This window comes from Saccopteryx bilineata, chromosome 8, assembly GCF_036850765.1.
Source record: "Saccopteryx bilineata isolate mSacBil1 chromosome 8, mSacBil1_pri_phased_curated, whole genome shotgun sequence".
Lineage (NCBI taxonomy): Eukaryota > Metazoa > Chordata > Mammalia > Chiroptera > Emballonuridae > Saccopteryx > Saccopteryx bilineata.
The window spans coordinates 4,479,809-4,486,343 of NC_089497.1; positions in this window are offsets into that span (position 1 = coordinate 4,479,809).

A 6,535-nucleotide genomic window follows, 5' to 3' on the forward strand; every position below is an offset into this window, starting at 1 on the left:
GTGCAGAGCCGGGAGAGCGCTGTAACCCTGACTAGACAGCTCGCATTTCCGAACGCCCGCAGCTGACCAGGTAACCATGGAGATTTTGCTCACCACGTCAATTGCCCGGGACAGCACGATTTGCAAGGACTGGACAGGCAGGCTGTGCCGCCTGAGCAGCAGCAGCTGACCACTTCTAAAAATAGTTCTGTGGCTTGAGAAGGCAGAAAGACCTATGACAAATGATGAAGCCATTGTCACAGGTGTTAGATCGCCAAAAGTTTAGCTGCTTCTTATTTGGCAAAGAGAGATTTCTTTTTATCATTGTTGCTTTGCAGTGTTTGAGCTTGAGAAAGAGCGGCCATCATTTGAGTTGCAGGAAAGATGTATAAACATAATTAGTATTTTTAAGTGAAATAATTTGCTTGCTACATTTCTTACTGTTTGTCATGGGCATTTGAAAGGACTTTAAAGAAACTAATTTGTTGGCCCTGGCAGGTTGGTTCTGTCAGGTAAGAGTGTCATCCCCAAAACAACAGGATGGTGGGTTCCATTGCTGGTCAGGGCACACCCAGGAAGCCACCAGGGCAGGCACGAATGCACAACTGAGTGGAACAGCAAATGAATGATTCCCTTCTCCCTCCCCACTCTCTCTCCCTTCCTCTCTCTGTCTCTGTAAAAATCAATCAATAAATGAGCCCCAGGCCGGATCATTCGGTTGGCTGGAGCATTGTCCTGACATATGAATTCCCCGGTCAGGGCACATATAGGAGCAGCTTGATGTCTCTCTCTCTCCCTCTCAATAAAGAAAGAAAGTGAGACAGAGAGAGAGAAAGGAAAGAAGGAATAGAAAAAGGAAAGAACAAAAGAGAGAAAGAAAGAAAGAAAGAAAGAAAGAAAGAAAGAAAGAAAAAAAGAAAGGAAGGAAGGAAGGAAGGAAGGAAGGAAGGAAGGAAGGAAGGAAGGAAGGAAAGGAGGGAGGGAGGGAGGAAGGAAGGAAGGAAGGAAGGAAGGAAGGAAGGAAGGAGGGAAGGAAGGAAGGAAAGCAGGGAGGGAAGAAGGGAGGGAGGGAGGGAGGGAGGAAAGGAGGGAGGGAGGGAGGAAGGAAGGAAGGAAGGAAGGAAGGAAGGAGGGAAGGAAGGAAGGAAAGCAGGGAGGGAGGAAGAAAGGAAGGAAGGAAAGCAGGGAGGGAGGGAGGGAAGAAGGAAGGAAGGAAGGAAGGAAGGAAGGAAGGAAGGAAGGAAGGAAGGAAGAAACTAAGTTGTCAGAGCTATCCAACCTGGTATTTTTAAATTGTGATCATAATTGACTAGTTAATTTTGACTTTCTGCAGAGCATTCATTAAAAAAAAAAATCGAAATCAATGGAACATCTCTTTTGGCCTAAACCAAGCCAACCCATCTATGTATTGGGGCTGACCATTGGACTGGCTGAGGGAATCTTGGTGACTATTTCACCGACAGCAGAGACACCCCCCCCCACGGGCCATCTACCTTGGGCAAGCTTAGGCACTGCCCACATCTTCCTCCTGCTTCCTCCCCCGGGTGCTGCCGGAGGCCCGGCAGACATCAGCCTGAGGTCCCCTGTCCCTTGTCCCCTGTCCCCTGCCCCGCACTCCGTCCCCTCCAGCGCCTTTCTCCGGGGTCTCTCGGATGTATGCGTGTCCCCTCCGCGCGCGCCTGCACCTGCAGCCAGGGGCTGCTGCTCAGGAGCCACCCCGCCTCTCCCTCCCGCGGCTGTGGCTGCTGGGGTCACCTCCACAGCCCTCTGCTGGGGTCACCTCCACAGCCCTCTTTGTCCTCCTCTCCTAACACCGGTTGTCCACGGAGGAGCCGGGACCGCCCTCCGTCACCCACCTACTCGCGGCATCCTCCGCGTGCGCTATGAAGCCCCAGACCTTCGCAAGGAGCCTCCGTGCCCGCTTCCCTTTGCCCTCCCACAGTTCGCGGGTTCCCGGTCGGCCCCCTGGCTGCCAGGGGGCACAGCAGCGACACAAGGTGGCGTGTCCCACAGACATCACCCAGGGCCGACAGGGGTCGCAGTGGGAACGCCGTACTGCACAGGGGACTTGCCCATGGGCAGCGGCACAGGGAGGTCCAGGGGCCAGGCCCTTGGGGGACACTCGGCCAGTCCCCTGCCCGCGGAGCCTGGGCTCTGCTGCTCGGCCTGCTCAGGACTCGGGAAGCGCAGCGTCGCCTGTCCTTGTTCCTCCTGAAGGAGGGGCCTCCCTCCGAGTCCTCGCTGGCCTCAGCTTTAGCCACGAGGGCTGTCTGGCCTGGAGTCGCCTCCGTCGTGGCCGTGCACCTGCAGGGTCTCATTGAATTCGGACACACGGAGAGGAAACAGTGGAGCCAGAAAAGGGTGGGCCGCCCCTTTATTAAAGTCTTGCACCGGCCCAAGAGCAAACACACAGGGCTCCCAAAGCCACTGACACATTCTCCGACCCCACAACCAGGAGAACCTTCTCTGGTTTCTCCTGGAATCAAAGGCCGCACCAGTCTCAGCGGAGCTCGCAAAGCCCCTCAGCTCTGGTTCCCCATCGGCGCACCTTCTCTCTCTGCCAACACGTCTTCTGCCTCAGCACTCCGCACTCTCTCCGCTCTCCCTGCAAACATGGCTTCTCCTCTTCTCCTTCTCTTCTCTTCAAACCTTTCTGGCCCGAAAATCTGAATATCTCTCCTCCAGCACACATTAGCAAAAACAATGGCCCACCCCAAGCAGAAGAGTCATTTGTAGTTTTACAGGCCACAGACACCTGGGGCTACCCAGCACCACTGTGCAACAATAAAAGTGAGCGAGCTCAAAGTTTACAAATGTTACAAAACTCATTTGCCCAACAAGGGCATTGAAAAAAACAGTGGCGTTGCGATCACATCACAGTCACCTCCTGCCCACGGCCCTTTTGCAGGACAAGTCACACCTAGTTCTGAAGGTCCATTCCATCGATATTACATCGTCATTCAGACCTTAACTTGCTATTTAATTATTCAACAGTTAGACGTTTGGTTTCTGTTTCCACGACTGACAAGGCTCACCAAAACAGTTTCTCTCAGTACAAAGGAAGAGACTGCCAAGATATTTACATCTGTACAGTGACAGAAATGCTCCTGGTTCTAAAATAACACAAAAAACAGCAGGGGGTTCCCAATGGCACCCCCTGGGGCAAGGACCAGGAGTGGAGGGAGATGTTCCCTGTCTTACAGGTCTGGGGCAGGACTAAGGACCAGACACTGGGTGGACTGATTTCAGGAAGATTTAGACAGCTTTATGGTTATTATTCTGCCTTTGGTTTTACACACATAAAAGTATATGTCCCTAGAAAGTATATATACATATACATACATATGTAAAACATATGTTATGAGAGATAATTATTTATATAACTAAATATTACTTAGCTAAAATTCTAAAAAAAAAAAAAAGCATTTTATTCACTTCACATCCTAATTTTAAAATTCATGATAATGCGTAAAATCACATTTGTTTTATGGGTGTAGCGAATACAATTTTGGGTCTTTGCCTTTTTAATGGACATTTAGATTGTTTTCATTTGTAAGACAATGGTTGTTACACATGTGTGTGGCAGTCCCTTGAAGGCATATATCTGGAAGTGAAAATGCTGGCTGGTGGGCTGTGAAGTTCTTCATTCTTACCAGGTGTCATTGACGGGATCCCCGACATGCTTGTACCAATGCACAAGTGACAGTAACAGATAAGCATCCCTTTTCCCACGCACCCCTTTCAAAACTGCCATGGTTAGTAGAGTGGAAAGTTAATAAGGGGTTTCCCATGTATTAATCTAGGAGAAGGCAGCGTCCAATGGTCTTACATGATCGTCTGAGGAATGTAAACACCTTCGTGTGCATTTGTTTTCAGCTGTTCCTGTCACGCTGTGTCATGTAAGAATAACCAACAGCACATTTTATAAATAGCTGGTTAGAAAAGTGACAGACAGGTGGGAAGAGGCTTGCAAACACTACCATTTAGTGTTCAAATCGCTCCTTCCATTCAGTGAGTCTCGTGGAACCATCTTCTGAAATGTGAACCACGCGACCAAGCGGCACGGAGGCTGTGCATTTCGATGCATAAATCTCATCTCTAGATTTGTCATTGTCTGTAGTAAATTTGTTGTGAAGCAAAGCAGGGTGTATATAATCACACTAATGAAGAAAATAAAGCAAGTATGGGGAGAAACATTTTTGTCAATGTTTTCTTTTTTCTCAGTCATTTGATTTGCAACTACGTTCTAAAAACTATCAAATCCCTTATGTAAATGTGGTTGTTTCTTTTCTGGGAATGTGCAAATCCTGTTTCGGCAGACATTCATCACACTTGACCTACTTCCTATCACAATCACTTCTCTGCTATTTTATACAAGCCTGTTTGTGTGTGTGTGTGTGTGTGTGTGTGTGTGTGTGTGTGACAGAGAGAGAGAGGAACAGATAGGGACAGACAGACAGGAAAGAAGAGAGATGAGAAGCATCTTTTCTTTGTTGCGGCACCTTAGTTGCTCATTGATTGCTTTCTCATATGTGCCTTGACCGGGGGGGGGGGGCTACAGCAGACCAAGTGACCCTTTGCTCAAGCCAGCAACCTTAGGCTCAAGCTGGTGAGCCTTGCTCAAACCAGATGAGCCTACACTCAAGCCAGTGACCTCGGGGTTTCAAACCTGGGTACTCCGCATCCCAGTCCAATGCTCTATCCACCTGGTCATGTCAAGCTTGTTCTTTTGATATAGTGTTTTGTCCATTCAGTAAACATTTATTAACTTTTCAGTTTGAGCATAGCTAATAGAGCACACAGCAAGGTAATGATACAAACTTCACCTGGAGGGACACGGACCCCAGGGGAGTGTGACAATCCACAGATGCGATATTATTTTTATTTTTCAAAATTAAGAGTAAGTTATCCCCTTCGAAGAATAAAATGATATCACCCGTTCTTCTCTCTCTGTAAAGCAAAACTAATTAGTGTCCATAATGCATCATTCAAATGAGAGATTCTTTGTTTCACACATACATGGCTAATTTTCCTTTCCTCTATTTCTTTAAAATCAAATACAAATAACTATTAAGATATTCTTTGTTGTTGTTTTTAATGTAAACATAGTAAACTGAATCATCTTTCTTAGCTACTAATAAGAGATGAATTTCCTACCCTTCTTTTTTCTGCCTACTTAAAAAGATATTGATCTCCCCTCCCCCCAAGTAGAAAACAATTGGAAAAAAAGGAAAAGAATCTTGGATACAAGGAAGAAGAATCTATACGAAACTAAGAGAAAGCTGGTTCTGAAGCAAATACATCTCCAGGGGTCCCCGTTTGCCGAGATGATGTGGGAAAGACTCCTAATTTAGAGCGCTGTGCACACACCCCAGTGGCAAACGGTGTCCCACAATCAGTGATTGTAAAGCCCAAGGCAGAAGCAAAAGTTTAGTCTATGCATAAAAATTCTTTTTTAATTTTCAGCCTCATCCATTTCCGTATGTAAGACTAAGTTAGGTTGAATGGAGTTCTTTGACGTAATCTGTCTTTACAGTGCTCTGTCTTCCACCATTTGCCTGACCTGTTAGGCATAATGCAAAGAGTACATAGTTCATAATGGTATTCTTTCTCCTTTAAAGTATCTACAAGTAGAGGGAATAGTCTGAGAGGTTCTGGCTTATTCCCAGCTAGATTACTAGAAAAAGAGACAGAAATTCTTTGCAGGAAACAGGACAGACTTATGACCTATCGACACCTGTTGATTCAAATGTTCTTCAGGGTATATGCTTATGTGTATACCTGAGAAGGTGTGGGTTAGATTGCGTATCTGAGATTTCTCTTGTTTCTTGAGGTAGACTTGCAACACCGTGGATTTCCCTCTCAGGACTGCTTTGCCTGCGTTCCACAGATTTTATGCTGTTGTGTGTTTATTTCGTCTCAAAGTTACTTTTGATTTCTCCCTTGATCTCATTGTTAACCTATTCATTGTTTAGTAATATGTTATTTAGCCTCCATGTTTTTTAATACATTTTAGCTCTTTTTTTTTTAATTGTAATTGATTTCTGGTTTCATACTATTGTGGTCAGAGTAGGTGCTTGATAGGATTCCAATCTTCTTGAATTTATTAAGGCTTGTTTTGGGTCCTAACACGTGGTTTATTCTAGTGAATATTCTATATGCACTTTGAAAGAATGCACATTTTGCTGCTTTGGGGTGAAATGCTCTGAAGATACCAATTTAATCCATCTGGTCTAGTGTGTCATTTAAGACCGCTGTTACCTTGTTACTTTCTTGTCTGGAAGATCTATCCATTGATGTCAATTGGGTATGAAAATTTCCTACTATGTATTACTGTTTATCTTTCCCATTATGACCATGACTATTTTGTTAATATATTTAGGTGCTCTTAGGTTGGGTGCACATATGTTTGCAAGGGTTATATCCTCTTGTTGGATTGATCCCTTTATGATTGTGTGAGTCCTTTTTCTCCTGTTATGGCCTTTGCTTTGAAGTTTATTTTGTCTGACATAAATTTTGCTCCCACAGGGCTTCCTTTGTTTCCATTAGCAAGTAA